Below are 17102 nucleotides of genomic sequence, written 5' to 3'. Positions count from 1 at the left end.
AACACTTGTTCCTTCAAAACCCATGTACCTTATCAAGACACAGGGAAGGTGCTATCCCCTATTTACACTGCACTCAATGCAATTACTTACACACATAAACAAACACAGAGAGCTGAGCAGTAACAATGGCTCAGGTTGAGCGATCAATCGATCCTGATTTCATCTAAAGCCAATAATGAGAGAAGATCCTGGGCTGATGCTGTGCGGGTAGGGCAATCATTGTGCTTAGTTAAACCGCACTGCTGTCTCCCCTGGGCTAACTGCACTGTGCTTATGTATGTGTGCACATGTAGAGAGTAATTGCAGTGAAGCAGACTGATCATGGTGTTCATAAGGGATATGTATGTGTATATATATATATGTATGTATGTATATATATATATATATATATATATATAAATGCAGTGTGTCTATCACTGTGTTATTATACAGAACTGTGCCTATTTTTACTCTTCCACCAGCCTATTTTTTGTGCATATTTTCAGCATGTGCTTTGGAACATTAGATTGGAAACACTGGAGGTAAAGGTGGAAATGCATCTCATTTATTGAAAAAAATGCAGCAACGTGAATTCAAACACACTTTTGCTTCTTCCCCTCTAAAAAAGAGAAGCTGTGATGTGGTGACCACAGATCATGGTATGTGAGCTCTTGCGGTCATGTAAGACTCGACTTTGAAGTGAGAAACTACAACCAGTGGGTGCAAAGTATACTCTCAACTTGTGACATGGTGTGAAAAATAAAAGAGCACCTATGCAACTGCAGACTAAAGTGTCCACAAGTGACAAGCAGTCAGCTGGAAAGTGATGGGTGACGAATGAGCCTCTTTGTGTATGGACTGGGCTTAGAAATGACAGCAGACGGAGGGGGAAAAAATGGCGTGTGTCATCGACCTGTGAGGAGCCTTTTTGTCTTAAAAGAAAACATGAAAGAAACATGAATATCAGTTGTGTTCCCTGCACTTGATTTTCAACTAGTGTTCGCAATTACATCATTTCGCTGTGCTCTCCTTTTGCAATGTGGTGTTGGATAGAAACACCAATTTCTTTAGTGAATTTTCTAGAACTTTAGTTTAAATCTAAACAACATCTTTAGAGCCAATAAAGGCCAACATTATTGCTAAAAAGGCTGCATGTGAGTGGAAATCATATTTTACTACTGGTAAGAGGAATTTACAGCTCAGTTTCTTCCTCAAGGACACCTAAACTCGTGGATCTCTGGGTTGAACCTTCTTCTCATTACCTAGCAGGTGTTACCTAACCTAGCAGTTAACTAACTGATTAACTAAATAATCTTACAAAAGACTGTGTTGTGTGACGTTCCTCTTATGCTGTCATCAGAATGACATGTGATGAACAATTTGACGCACAAAGACGTCTGAATTTACACTTTTCCTAAAAATTACTTTTTATGCACTTGCACATAGAGTGCACAATTTATGTGAATCCACCTGCTTCTGAATCACAAACCAATTTTATTTTAAAAAATATATCAGTGAAGCACAAGTTAGCCACATGGCTGAGGTAAAAATTCATTGAGAATTAGGAGAAATGATGAAGTGCCTGTTTGTTTTTTACTTATGCAAATTGTCGCATTGCTGCCACATCTCAGTGTGCCACCACTCCACCAGAAATTTCCAGATATTTATAATAAACTGCCACAAATTAATCAGGCAATTCTGCAACATCACTACAGCATGCTGGTTTATCTATGTAATCTTGTTTTACCCTTTTTAAAACATTTCAATATTCCCACGGCACCAGCTGGGAAAGCACCAATTTTCCTTTTAGACAGCTTTTGAAAACTTGATTTAAATGAGCACCGTTTTGAATTAAAGCACATCTTACCTTATGTTGTTTGTTTTTTCTTAGGATTATATGCTTTAACTACATATGTTTTTGTTTGTGTCTCATCCTCGAGTAGGCACAGATGTGCTCCTAGTTTTGCGTTTATGAATGGAATGTGCAGGCTGTTTTATAGAGCAGAGGCATCTAATGTTATGTGTTTCCAAGAGAATGTAGATGATCTGCCAAGACTTAAACAAAGCCATAAAGCAGAGGAAGAAAAGGGAGCAAGCGGGAGCAGTGAACACACAGAGACTCGTGCACTCTTGTCAGACACAGAAAAACGGAGATGCATCTTAATAATGGCACTGCTGGAAACCATGATTATTAAATTAATCGACAAAACAGTAATGCTTTTAAGTAGACTTTGATGCACTAATTGTAATTATCTTGCTTTTTTTTTTTTACATATCAACCCCTCAAAGCAACCTTCAGACTCTAGTGGGAGTTGGCTTTCCTGCCCATGACGCGTTTTTTTAAAAACATGTAATTGCAATATAAATTCATGTCACAGGCTTATCTACCAGTTTATTTAATCACAGCACATTTACAGAATACCCACATCCCTAATCATACCTGATCAAATTTACATTTACTTTACCCATCCCGCTGTGTTTCAGCTGAATTAAGTCCATCATTGTGCAATTGCACAACACGGCGAGGGTTCTGATCAGTGAGCCAGAAAGGCTCTGATTCTCTGATCCTCTTATCTCCCCTCCATATTTATGAATCTGAGATCTATCTCTGTTTTTTATTCCCTGTGTTCTGCTCTGTAAACTTCCACATGCTCCAGTATTTCTTTTGCGTATGTGTGTCTATGTGTGTGTCTAAAATGGAAAAGCTATAATGTCTGGCATTACGCTTTAATTTCCATGGAAATAGGTTGCAGCAGAGTGCTCCGAATGAGATGGGAATTTCAGAGGCCCCAGTACTTACAAGTTGGAATTTACCAAGCGGCTTTTTGGTACCGAACATTCATGCACATGCAAACACCACGTTCCTTAGGCTGCCTCATTCAAGCTGCGTCAAGCTTCTTTTCACATAATATTGCAAAATGGAACTTTGGAATCAGATTGAGCAGTTAACTTTGTGGTGTAAAAAAATCTACGTGTCCTGGAATGATTAAAAATAGTTTTTACTGATATGAAAATAACATCTCGTTTTTTCATTACACGGAATGTCAAGGAACTGTGTTATCTTTGATCCAAAAGAAATTAGAGGCCTCCAAAAGTGGTGGCGGCATATCGGCCATGACAAAATGCAGTCCGCTAAACTGTGTCTAATTTGAACTGGCTCAATAAGAGCTTTTTCCAATATCTTTCCTACACCTGGGTCCTCCCCTTCTCTAGCAAAATTACTCCTAGAGACTGCCTAGTAGGCATGCAAAACACCCTCTTGCAGCTACTCACATAATTACAGAGGCACACACAGACATCTGTGCCCATAGGGGCAAAAAAGTGATTTTGTCCAATAATGCATCCTGCCACGGGGTTGAACTTTCAGGAGAAGCAGAGCTGGACCGTGGTTGAGGACAGAGAAAGGGCTGAGGAGAAGAAGTAATAAGAAAAAAAAATAGTGGATGTGCCTTCAAAAGTCTCTGGATAAACAAAAATGAGAGAATTTTGGATTTTTAACCCACAACCACAAAGACATGCCACTTTCACGTGTGCAATGAAACGAGACAGGGAAGCAGGGTGTTAGGGGGAGATGAGAACACGATCGAGATTGTAAATGAGCAGTAAGTAGGACTATATTATGTAGTTTGCAGTTACATTGGAACAGAAGCTGGATTTCCAGCTAAATACAAAACACATGATAGCTGGACACTTTACCATCCTTTGTTCCTTCTCTTCATCATTACCCGCCCAGGTTATCCAAAGGTCATACCAAAAAGCCATGCCCTGTTCAGTCACTTAAATCACCTTTATCCCCATTTGCATGCTGAGTGTGACGTATCTTATTTTGTTACTGCCACGTGATGAGGTGATTAGATAATTGCATTAATGAGCAGCAGAACAGGTGTATCTAAAAAAGAGGCAGGTGAGTATAAATCCCAATATTTGATGCCCCTAATGTAACTTGAGGATACTTCAGCATATCTTACTTATAAAAGACAGTTAGATCTAACTCTTCACTTATTAATTCAATTATTTGGAACTATATGGAAGAAAGAAAGAAGAAAGATGAAAGGAAAAAAGAATGAAAGTTTGATCTGGACAAGAAGATAAATCAGAGAAATCACTGGACAGTGATGGAGAATAAATGTCGCAGTTAGAACTACGCATCTAAATCCATCCAGAAAACTTGGAAAATACTCAAAGCATAAAGTTAGAGGTCCATATCTGGTCAAGTGGTTGCCATTACTCTGCAGCACTGTCTCCATTAATTAACTGTCATTTCCAAATGTTAACAAATGCCTCACTAAAATGTGGCAGCTGACAATAAAAATGATTTGTTTGATCTATCTCCTCTAACATGAAACCGCCCTCCACGCAGAGTGCACCAAGGTAATAACCATGCAGTATCATTACCAGAGATTAATAGGGCTTTTAATATAGTCATTAAACTCCAAGCTGAAATATGGATGACAGTTGTTAGCTGAGATAGTTTTCTGTTTCATTTCAGGATGCTTTCAAGCTCCTTTGGGTGCCAGAGTTATAGGTGCCATTGGTGCTATCAAGCGCTGACAACATCCTTTGGCATTTACACTTGACTGGGTTCTAAACTATGGATGTTGAGCTCATCTGCACTGTCAGGCAATATTCCTATCACAGCATGTCAAAACCATGCTTTGCAAAGATAAACAAATACAATTACTATAGGAAGCAGGATGGCCAAAGTATTTTAAGCATTTTAGGCAATTACTGAAAAGTGGAGAACTCTCCAAAATGAGGACAGAGAGAGAATCCTGGCTAAAGTCAGACATTACATTAAAAGCTTAACAACCAAGAGTCACACATTTGAACTTCACTTTTTTTTTTGCTTCTTGCTAGAGGCAAAAAGTCAAACAAGGCATATCTTACACAGCTTTTTTGCTTAACTTAGACAAAAGAAAGCCTTTTTGTACCTCACCCTTGCCCTCCAAAATGCAGCATTATCTGGGGTCAGGAAATAAAGGTAGGGATGAGGAATACAGGAAACGGTAGGCTTTACTCTGTATTATTTTTAGCAATTTAATCCAATTTCAAAGAGCTTTGCTGTGTTGTTTTGCTGTGAGGGGATTGTGTCACACAGAAAGCGTCTACTAAAAACTTAGAGCATCTTATGCAGGGAGCACTGTGGCTGTGGTTTGATGGCTGATTCCACCTTGACAAAGTACATTGACTTGTTTTACTATAACAATAACCTTGCTCTCTATTAGCAAAGGACAATGTGCAAAGCACACCTGCAACATCAACAGGGTTTTCATTCTACCCAGTCCTTACTGTGACTTTCACTGTAAAATGATAAACCTGTCCAATGGTAGGCATCAGTTGTAGCCAGTTAATTGTATATCTGCAACAGCTACAATAAAACTCTTGACTTTTCTCTATAATGTGGTTTTTATTTTCAGGAAAATGCTGTTAGGCAGGGAAAAGGAAACATATCCCCACGCATACGAGTGAATGTGAACAACTAAGCGGGGACTCTTTTATTTTTTGAGAAATGAGCAAGCCGAACATTTTATGTCAATCTCAGAAAAAACTTAGTTTAACATGTCAGTACTTTCTGCTTCTCCACGTCTATTTGGAAGCCTCTAGAGATTGCAGCAAATTATTTATAGAGAGTAATGTACATAAACCAGTTTTAAATTATCATCATACATTTAACACGGTGATGGATTGGGGACTTGTACTCTCAAGGGTGTACTCCGCTTCTCTCCCTGTGATAGGATGGAAATAGATGTGTAGTTAGTGTTTTGTATAAAATAGCAATTAATCTTGTTTTTGGTTTGTTAACAGGACTAGCTTTGTGGGGAGTAATTAAGCTGGTAATAAAAACAGTAGGGCTTCAGCCTTAACACCCAACAAAAGTTAACTGCCAATTAGTTTTATAACTTTAATTACTTGAAACTGTAGAGAGGTGAACCTTAAAGGATTCGACGGGGAATGAGTGATAAAAGGGTAGTGGATTCTGATTGTATAACCTGAACTCCAACCTGACCGCACTATCAGTGGAAGACTGATACATTTCTGCTTTCATATATATTTGCCTGCTGGTGTTACTGTCAGAATTAGGATCAAAATGATAAAGATATAAAATACCCCCACAGCCATGTTAAACTCTTTGGGAGAAAGCTGTGCTTCAAAGAGACACCAAGTATTTTTGACCTTTACATAACAAAGCAAGTTGACTAAGAATATATTCTTATCTATAGGAACAGCCTCGGGAGAGGTATGTGGTCAGACAATTACTATTTAAATCATATCACAGTTCTGTGAAGACAGCATTAAATCCTCTGGGGCTTTTTTTTTTCATATTCACTCCTGACCTTAACTAAAACAGCAGTACCAGTGTGATGATAAAGCATTGCCATTTCATAACGTTGCTGTCATCACATTAAAAGGTTGTTGGCATGCCCACAGTTTTTTCTTACATAAACCACAAAAAAATTGGTTTAGTATATCAATAATATGAGTCATAGGAGACCAAGAAATTTGGGCATGCTGATAATAAAACTATTAATGAATCTGGGGACTTATTTTTAAGACGGAAGTTGTCATTTGTCATCTGCATTAAAATACAGCACAGCCCCCAGGGTTTAAATATTCTAGAGATACTTCCAACTATTTTTGCCAGTATGACAAACTGCCATAAAACAGTGGGAGGTTAAAAAAGAAGGGAAAGCAGCTGAAAAAGATTCCTGTCAGTTAGAAATATCAACCTCTGCCATACCTTAAGATCTCTAGTTTTTGCATATTCAAGTGTTTTTCATTTGTAAAAGAAATCTGTTTTGTAACATGACCTTTCATGCCCGCAAGAAATAAGCAACCTCCATTAAAGATTCAAATTAATACCCCATATACAACTCAGACATCCCACTCTGTTTAGTCTTTTGAGACTCCCTCTATAATGGATATTCAAAAGTTTACTCTAGTGAGCAATAAACTGAGATTTCAAAGACTTATTGATAATCAGGAAATGATGTCATCGCTAAATTCTGATGAGTAATGCAAATTGTGGTTTCTGTTAGAAGTTGCCTATGTGGGATTGCTAGCAGAATAAAACTATGGTGTATGTGATGGTCCTTTCTCTTTGTTTTGTTCTCTTTTTTGTTCCCTAGTGGATTTAGGGAACTATATACATTTATGTATTTAGAGTTTCTGCCCCACTAAAATGCACCATGAGAAGCAGCTGGTGAACAAATAAAGCTTACCTAAAGTTCTTTTTACATGAAATCATAGCTTGTGAACTCCCAGCATCTTTGGCTCTCTTCCTTTATCCTGTCTTCCTTCTCTCCTGCCGCCCAGGTCGCAGCAGATGGCCGCCTCTCCCTGAGCCTGGTTCTGCCGGAGGTTTCTTCCTGTTAAAAGGGAGTTTTTCCTTCCCACTGTTACCAAAGTGCTTGCTCTTAGGGGGTCATATGATTGTTGGGTTTCTCTCTGTATGTATTCTTGTAGGGTCTAACAATACAAAGTGCCTTGAGGTGACTGATGTTGTGATTTGGCTCTGTATAAATAAAATTGAATTGAAGCATACACCGTTTGAGTGTAGTATAAAACAACACCTTTTTGTAACAAACACAATCATGTGGAAACAAAAAAAGGTTTTCACAGGACTCTATGTAGGGCTATGTAAAACTAAATACACCCTTAATGCCTCCATGGGAATCAAGAGGCTAAGAAGCAGCTACGTGCTGCTTTAATTAATCAAATACACTCGATTAATTAATCATAAGCAAGTGTGACCACCTCCATCAAAGCAGAACTTTTGGCACTTTGCTGGTCTGGTGTGTGTAAACACAATGCTGTAATCTTCCCAGGTGCAAATTCACCCAAAGGTCAGCTTGTGCAGTGTGCAGAGAAATTGCAAAAAACCCAACAGTTATATCACAGATAGTACACTATCACTGAATGTTGGAGTTTATGACAGCACAGTTTAAAAAAGACTGAACAACTGTAGCTTGTGTGGAAGGGTTGCCAGGTGAAAGCCTCTCCTCTTTAAGAACATACACCACAAGGCAGCACGACTGAGGTTTTCACAGTTGCATCTGAACATACCACAAGACAAATGTCAAACTTGAATGAATCAAAACAACACCGTATAAAAGAATGGAGCAAAATTCCTCCATGATGATGTGAGAGATTGATAAAATCATACAGAAAACGATTACTTATTGCTGATAAAGGTGGTTCTACAAGCGGTTGAGTACTTCGATTTTCACAGGACTGCATAAATGCTCTTTGACTGTGTATAGTATGCAGTCTCATTGCTATGCTCTCCAAGCACATTGGCCTGTATATGCGTGTGCTGCAGCTCACTTTCAATAAATGATTTAATTTCCTTGCAATATCTGCACCCATTGTAACTGTCTTTGCAAATAAGGTTGATTTAATTAGATTTAATTAGGTTTGAGCGTGTATTCATGTGTCATAATGGTAGACTGGCACCAACGATTTATTAATTATTTAACATCTAGCTATCTATAATATTCTGCTGATGTATTTTTATTATCATTTGAGCTTGTGGTAATAATAACCCAACCACAGTAATCCAGACATTAGGTTTCTGGGTTGTTGTCAACCTTCGTTAAGTGTCATTAATGTGTTTTCTGTAGTTTTGTCCTTTACAAGAACTAAAAATGTGCCAATCTCAATCACCTCCCTGTCGGTCTCTTTCTTTTCCTCCTCTCTTTTCCTATCACAGATATGATTGTTGAACAATACTGTGCACCATCAATCAGTCCATCAGTCATGTAAACAGCAGAACCTATTTCATTTAAATGTTTGCCAAAAACAGGGTTTGGAACAATCAGTGACAGACAAACCGGTCAGGATGCAGTTTCCTGCAGAGCACCCTGCAGGGGCCCAACTTCAGGACAACCTCTGTGACAACAGGGGGTGGTGGATTTTCTCTGAAATAGAATGTGAGTAGGATTGTGGATTGGTTCCTGGATTTTAGCTCATTATAGTGAACTTGAAAGGGCATGGCAGTAACGACCTTGATTTAAAGACAAAACGTTTAAATTGTACAGGGGGATTTTTAAATCACCCTTTTTCCTGATATGTTTAACTCGCCCTATTAATTTTCACCAGAAACGTACGGCCTTATAAATTCTGACTTATTATCACTGCAGGCTGTTTTTTTTTTTCCTTCTCTTTTTTTGGATCCATTTGCAATGAGTTTTACATTGAAAATGAAATCTATTCCTATTGCTAAATATTGATTGAGGTAAAATACAGATTTCCCAGCTTTATAACCCCAGGGAGGAATATGAAAAAGTTATTAGATCACTTACAAAAAATTGCGAAAATATGTAGTGTATTTCAAATACACCCATTTGTGCTGATCGCATACATCAGATGATGACATGGAAACAATGGAAATATTCTCCCTTCAGGCTTCTACGAATAATTAATAAAGTGAGAGCTGCCTCAAATTACAATGATTGATGTGTACATGTGTCGGGGTTCTTCATTCTGGGTCTTTTTAAAAAATACTGAAATCCACAATCAGTTGTGTTTTCAAAGTTGGGTAAGGGGCTTTAGATTTAAACACACTTGAATTACCCTTCTTTGGGGTTTTATGCATGTGCAGTCTTATGTGCAGCACAAGGGCATCAAACATGCCTACAGGCACAAAGTTTTACACACACACTGAACCTCATATAGCCATTGTGACTTGTAGTTATAGTGAGGACTGAAGGCTGTTCAGTTACATTGCCTGATGTCTTCTATAGAGCTTATTATCGTTTCACTTGACCTACAGCTGAAGTAATTCAATGGTGGATCTGGATTATTTAATTCTTTTTCGTTGCTTTAATTTCCCCGCCACGCTCACAGGAGAGTAACTTCAGATTTATGCAGATGATATTCTCACCTTATCTCGTCTCAAAACACAGGGCTTATTCAGCATGAGGAAAAGACACATTAAGACGCCAGAGGGTGAAAACTAAATTTATTTAATAAATATGGCAAGCAGAGAAAATTCTTTCACACACATTTTTTAGGGTTTTCCTCCAACATTGCCTCATATTTTCAACAACATTTCATTGCTACCTGCACAACAAAAATCAAATATTTATTGTAAGGGCTGGCCATGTCTGAACCACATATTAGTCTTGTTTTGCACAGAGAAAACAACACGGTGGCCTTCTAAGGAATATAAATACATTTTTAAGCCAGCTTTTCCTTCCTTGTATTCTGTGGTTGTCGTAATACTTGTATCACTTTTTCCAGCCTTTTTAATTTATTTTATTAAGCTTTCTGATGGACACTATCCATTTTGTGCAGCTTGTTCTTATCAATTTTGAGAAAATACTTGCAGTCTTTGCAATCTTTTGACTAAACGGAATACCACTTTTCTGAATTAAATAAACACCTGGATTTGTCTCTGTCCTTCACTGATTTTGAAAAGTCTTGTTCAGATGTATTTGTGAGGAAGAGAAAAGAAAAAAATTCAAATAAAGTTTGGACGAAAAGATTTTAAAGAAACACAGAATTGCTTGTTGAACTAAAGTTCACACTGACAATTTTCTGCAACTCATAAAAGGTATCAAACCGTTTGCAAAGCATTAGCACAGTTGTGTTTCCATCACTTTAAAGGATGTTACATTTAATTTAATTTGTTCCCTCAAACTCACCATAACTATAACCCCAAGCTCTACCAGAACTAAATAGTCATACCAGAGTTTCAGGATTTACATTAATGTAACTTCTTGTCCCCCAAAAGGAAGAAAAGTCCCCATAACATGAGTAATACAAGTCCAGATACACAAACAAATCATAAACAACACAAACTATTAGAATTTATGAAGGCACTCTCTGTTCTCCTTGGTTTTAAATAAAGAGAACAGGAGAAAAAATACTTTCAAAAGTACACACATGCAGACACACTGACACACAGAAAATGACAGACCCTCTGTCTCCATGGAGCCCAACTGGAAATCATTCATGATTGGCTTCTATTCTTAAAAGCTATGTCAAGCACCAGCCTGTGAGCTGCAAGGTGATGAATGGCAAAATAAACAAATATTTATTTACATGCTGACAGTTCCTTTTCAATTAAAGGGGAACAGCCATGAATTTTTCTAATATTATCAACAGCAAAAACTGTCTGGTTGACACTCCATTAGCACGGAAAGTGTGTATCATTTTGTAAATAGGGAGGAGCATTACGCAGAGGTTTATGGTTAGCACACTGGCAAAACTAGCAAAAATCTGTCAGAACATCAGAGCATTGCAGTGGGTGTTGTAGCAGAAAGGATTTTCACTTTATGAAGCGCACAGTTTAATATCTATCCACTGAAAGTGTGCATCTCAGTATGTCAGCGCGACCTTTCATAGATCTTCTTTACAGTGAATCACATTTATAAATAGCATTAACAATGACAGTCCTATTGAACTGTATCAGTTTAAAAGTTGTACAGAACAGCATTTTCAGCACAGGCAACTAGTAAAATTACCAAACCTTTACATTTTAGTTATTCAGATAATAGTTAGGGCAGTATATAGAGTATAGGGCAGTGTCTGATGTTTCCTTACTGTGATGACCCCTGCCCTATACTCTCACTCTTTTCCTTTCCAAGTGTTCCAGGTCCTTGGTGGGCTGGGCACAGGGCATGCCAATTGGGAATACCTGGGCCCTGTGCTTCCCAGGATATAAAGCAATGGCTGGTACTTTATTCTTTCTCTTGCTCATCTACCCTCCTGCTACTGTGCTACACACTTGTCCTCATACTCATGCATCCTACACCACTAATATTACCAATTTGAACAACTCCTAGCTTTGTATTTAAGCTATTACATTTGTTTAATGAATTATTTTCTTAAGCCGCTGCACAAGGTGGCCGTACGAGCGATGTTGTGCCACTACCAGGATTGTGACCGTTGTGGTGGCCTCCAGTTCTAGTGCTTTTGACTGCTGTTGGCGACAGTGTATTATCTTGGATGGAGTTATATGATATCCTGATTGCCTCTGCAGCCTTATTGAGCTTGGCATAAACTAGTTCTAGAAGCTGGTTGGAATGCTATTTTCAGTGGCTCTCCTAAAGGACAGAAAAGGGGCTACCATCACAAGATCCAATCCTGCAGTTACTGCATTTATAAAAACATAAAAATGCAATGTAAAGCAAAACTGCAGCAGGACCGCATGTGTCGCAGAAGACTTTTCATTACCAGTGTTGATAAGAAAATCCTCTGGATTATTTAAATACACACCGGCAGGAGGTTTTGCTAGATGACAGCGAAGCACTTGATGAAGGCGGAGGAAGTAAGTGAGTATAGAAGGTGGGGTCCACTTTAATGGTGTTGGTCATCATATAAAACCTTCCTAATGGTATTCAGTCAAGTGATCAGCCATCGTGGGACCCCTGCTGCTGCTGCTACTGTGTGTGTCTTTTTTCAGTCTGTCGTCTCAGCTCATTCATGAATAATTTATAACGGACCCCATAAATTCACATCTTTAGAATCACAGATTAATACACCGGGGGCTGAGGGTAACAGAAGAAAGTAAAAAACAAAAAAGAGAAAAAGAAGATGAGAATGACAACCTCTCCCACCTGTGTGCCAGTTTTTGCTATGTGTACATTACTCTATTTTTATGTATCTTTTTACTTCAGCTCATGAGACATTAGCATGGCTTCTGAAGTGAAATGCACCAGTGTAAAGGAGTAGATTTTGCAAAATACTGTGACAGACAATAAACACAGAGTACTACAGTATATTAGCACTGCAGGATTCAATACAGGCCTCCTAATCACTACCCATTGGGACAGGCTCACAGGATTGGCAGCTGTATCTGCACCGCCTCCTGTCCACATATCAGAGAGTGCTTGAGCAGGACACTGGGCCCCTGAATTGCTCTCAGTGATCAGGGTAGCACCTTGCAGAGCAGCTTGCAGCAATTAGTGTGTGAGTGTGTCAGTGAATAAGATGCAAATTATAAAGTACTTTTGATGAACGTACAGTTTAAATGGTTTTGGCAATTGCGGAATACTAAAAATATATGTGTTTCAATCCATTTTCTAAAAGTTTGAGTTCTGTGGTTGTCATTTGCATGGTAATGTTGGAAAAGAGGATGTTGAGGACATGTTTTATTGCTTTACTTGCTCAAGAATAATAATATAAAAAAACCCCAACTTTATTTCATTCCTGATATGAGCAGCCTTCACAACTGATATCCAATATTTTTGTAGCTACATTTTAAACTTACAGAAATACTTCTTACTCATAGATGAATTTTATCCTCATGATACTTTAAGGAAAAAATTGTAGAAAATTTTTTTTTTTTTACAGGCTAACTTTTATTTGATGGACCCTGCTGTCTGTTTAATCGATTACAAACACTGTCCTCAGCAAAACAGTTGTAGTCTTTCATAGAAAAACCACGTGAAACAACAGGTTCGATAGGGCAACAGGCGTGAGCAGCCAGATACGAGTTCGTCAACCTCTTTCACTGTCAAAATTAATTAAAAAGAAAAAATGATTGCTGGCAATATAAGCACAACATGGGCTCAATAATTTTCCAGTGTTTGAAAGGAGCTCTTATTTTGTAGGCCACTCACTCTGAACAACTGAGCAGTAAAAGGTTGCTTTTGAGACCTACCTTGGTCTGCTAGCGTCTTTGTATACAGTATGTAGAACATAATAGGAAAAGCTGTATCACACTTGCATTATATCACATTTGTGTGAGACGTTTTATGTGTATGAGGTTTCATGTTTTACAAGCCTGAATGCAAAACGATTACCACAAGAATAGATTTGCATTTAGATGTATTTCAAAGCAGCCAAAAACACATTACTCAACACCACATCAACTTTGTGAATTTTTCCCTCTGCTCCATTTCACTGCAGATCTGCTGAACTGCTGCACTTCATTTTACATGCTTACATTTAAGGTAAAAAAAAATGGCAGCTCTGCTAATTTGAAACATCATAAATTCCATGACAGTTGCACGCCAGTACTATATTTCAGTAACCCAGTTGTTCTATCCTGCTATTTGTGTCATCATTTTACGACCGTATGACCAATTTCCACTTTGCTAGCAGGGGAGAGTCTCTATCTTCTTATTATATGCTCTTTCATGCTTCCAGTTGATATACCACAGGAGGCATTCTTTTCTGCCCCTCTGTATGCAGTTATCACATTTTGCAATGTAAACTGCCACAACGGTGTTTGTGAGAACTTTCCTGATCAAAACTAAGGGTGAATTTGAAGATCCGACTGGTCCGATCCATGAGTTCTGTGTCCTCGTTTAATAATTAATACCGATGACTTGTGGATTCTAACATCATGTCACGGCTGAGCCGTGTGGAGTGGAGGAAAAGGAGGACCCAAAATGCAGCAAACTGATGATACGAGTGAAGTTTATTTACACGGTGGCAGTGGCAAAAACAGGCAATGAAGCATGAGTAATGACAAACCTAAACTGGGAGAAACTAAAGAGCAAACCTGAAATCTTACAAAACGGAGAGCGGAGCAGAGAGACGCAGACCAAGGACAAGAATACCAAGAAACACAGACGAGCCGACAACGAACACAGACCGACACCCACTATATATACACACACACACACACACACACACACGCAAGGTAATCGGGTAATCGCACACAGGAGGGAGGAACAGCTGATCTGAATACACATGATGACTGGAGGACACAAGCTGAACACAATGACAACAGACACAGACTTTCAGAACAAAACAGGAAATCTAGAACCCGAACCGGACACAAGGGGGGAGGACACAGAATAACTAGAACAGAGGGAAATAATCACAAAACACAAAACGCTGGGTCAACGACCCAGGACCATGACACATCATTGTGTTTTTGTTCTATTTTAATGACAGTCATGTTTATTGTAATACCAGTTGAGAGGAGACACCAAACTGCTACAGGCCATGTTTCTGTAGGAATTTAAAGGGAGCTTGAAATTAGTTGGTATTCAGTTACTGTATCATGTATCACACCCACTATACCCTTTGCTAATGAGGAGGTGGATGAAAAAATGCACTTGCTGTGTAATTTAGCTGAAAATTAGATGATGTTTACATCACCCTGAATGTTAACTTTGAGTTATTTTTAAGTTAATTATTCATTTTTTTCTTCTTTTGCTGACAGAATATCCTTTATTTTAATTACTATGTAACTGAATAAATACCTGTTATTTTACTGAAAACCACAATCATAACACTGCACAATGCACACAGTCACAAACTACTGTAAGAGACAGTTTCATGAAATATGTATGTAGAGAAAGCTCAGGCTCTGAGGTGTGTTATCAAACTGTGAGGGAAGTGCTTTGAATTTTATGAAGCTTCTACTGAGAAACTGAATGAACTGAATAGTATTGTTCAGTAAATATCTGTTCAGAAGGAACTGGTAACATGAAGTAAACAAACCTCAAACAAACCAATGCCGAACTGGGTGGTGGTGGTAGTTGAAAGCTCGGGGAAAAGAGGGAAAGAAAGATAATTTTCCACTAGTTTAACTGCATATAAGTCTCTGTACATTCCAGCAAAGTGACATAAGAAAGTGTGAGGAGACTGTGGATTCAAAAGATGTTGTCTATAAAATAAGATGAATATATATACACTGAGTGGACACTTTATCGGGCATACCTGTTCAGCTGATACTGGACAGGTGCACCTGTGATGTAATGTTAGCACAAATATTTAATCAGTTAACAATACATGCCAAAATTCATCTCAGTACAATTAGGCATGCAGACATGGTCATGATGAGCAAATATCTAGTGTACTGCAGGACAGAAAAGCAGGAGTCCCTCAAACAGCTACTCAATCACGGTGTGCGGAAGAGTATCACTGAAACCATTATACATCCATCCTTGAAGCAGATAGGCTACAGCAGCAGCAGATGTCATTTCTGTTAGCTAAGATCAGGGAATTGAGGGTACAATTTGCTCATTTGCTCACCTAAACTGGACAACAGAAAACTGTAAAAAAACATTACCTGGTCTGATGCGACATAGTGTTAGAATTTGATCTAAACTATATGAAAGAATGGATCCATCCCGACTTGTATCAAAGGTTCAGGCTAATAGTGATGCAGATGCTGGTTTTCCTATGTGTAAATATAAATAAACCTGAATTAAAATGGAATTGAATGGAATGTCCCAGGTGCTCACATTTCATGAATTACAGCTAATGATCTGTCTATGAGAGAGAGAAAAAATCTCCCATTATTTCATCCATGAAGGCTCGGTGGAAAACTAAATGTATATTTCTGTCTGCATCGTAAATAAACAGTATTCCCTACTCAGGGAATCTGGGTTAAGGGAACTTTGTTCTACAAAATTGCTCCATTCGGAGTACCCTGCAGCATCAACAAGATCAACACCACTTATTGCATGTTGCTGCTCATAATACAATTTTAGACTCTGTAGTAAACTAAAATATAGAATATATACAGAAACCAAAGCTCATGGTATTGCAAAGTCTAAACTAATGAAATGCAGGGAAGTCAGTAGTTCTCAAAGGTTTTTATAGCGTTGCTCACTTCACAAGTAGAAAATACTATAGTTCATCTCTCACGCCCCCAAGATGCCTCATTTGTTTTGCCAATCTATGAACAAATAAGAAAACAAATTAGTCGATATAATATGTTTATATTTCTTCCATTGCCCCCTGTGACTCTTCTACCAAAGATTTATGTAGCCCTTCTCTCCTCTCTGCGACAACAGGCTGACAAGGCGTCAATCTCTGCTCTCTAACTGAGCGTTGCAGCACAGAACACCCACAGAGATGCCAGACGATCGATATTCAGAATAAATTCTACCTTTCACTTCCTACTCACACTGTGGGAGAGAGGAGTTAGGGAGCAGACTCACACACACGCTTACACACTTATCCTCATATGTGTGCACACTCTTACATACACACACATCATACTGGTGTTAGAGAGGGCAATGCAGTTGACATGTCAGCGTGCTGCAGGCAGGAGGCAGCGAGAAAACCTCCCTGTGGTGAAACCTTAAAGTGTCATTACATTCCTCTGTTGCAGACACCACCTGCCTGGCTGCCATTAAGCATCTTACATGAATACACTGTGACCTTGAATAAAATTGAAAGAATCTCAGAAAAAATAATAATAATGAAAA

The sequence above is a fragment of the Pundamilia nyererei genome, unplaced genomic scaffold (genome assembly GCF_000239375.1).
Source record: "Pundamilia nyererei isolate P.nyererei 1_Seehausen unplaced genomic scaffold, PunNye1.0 scaffold00486, whole genome shotgun sequence".
NCBI classification, from domain to species: Eukaryota; Metazoa; Chordata; class Actinopteri; order Cichliformes; family Cichlidae; genus Pundamilia; species Pundamilia nyererei.
Note: the sequence above shows the minus strand (reverse complement) of the source record.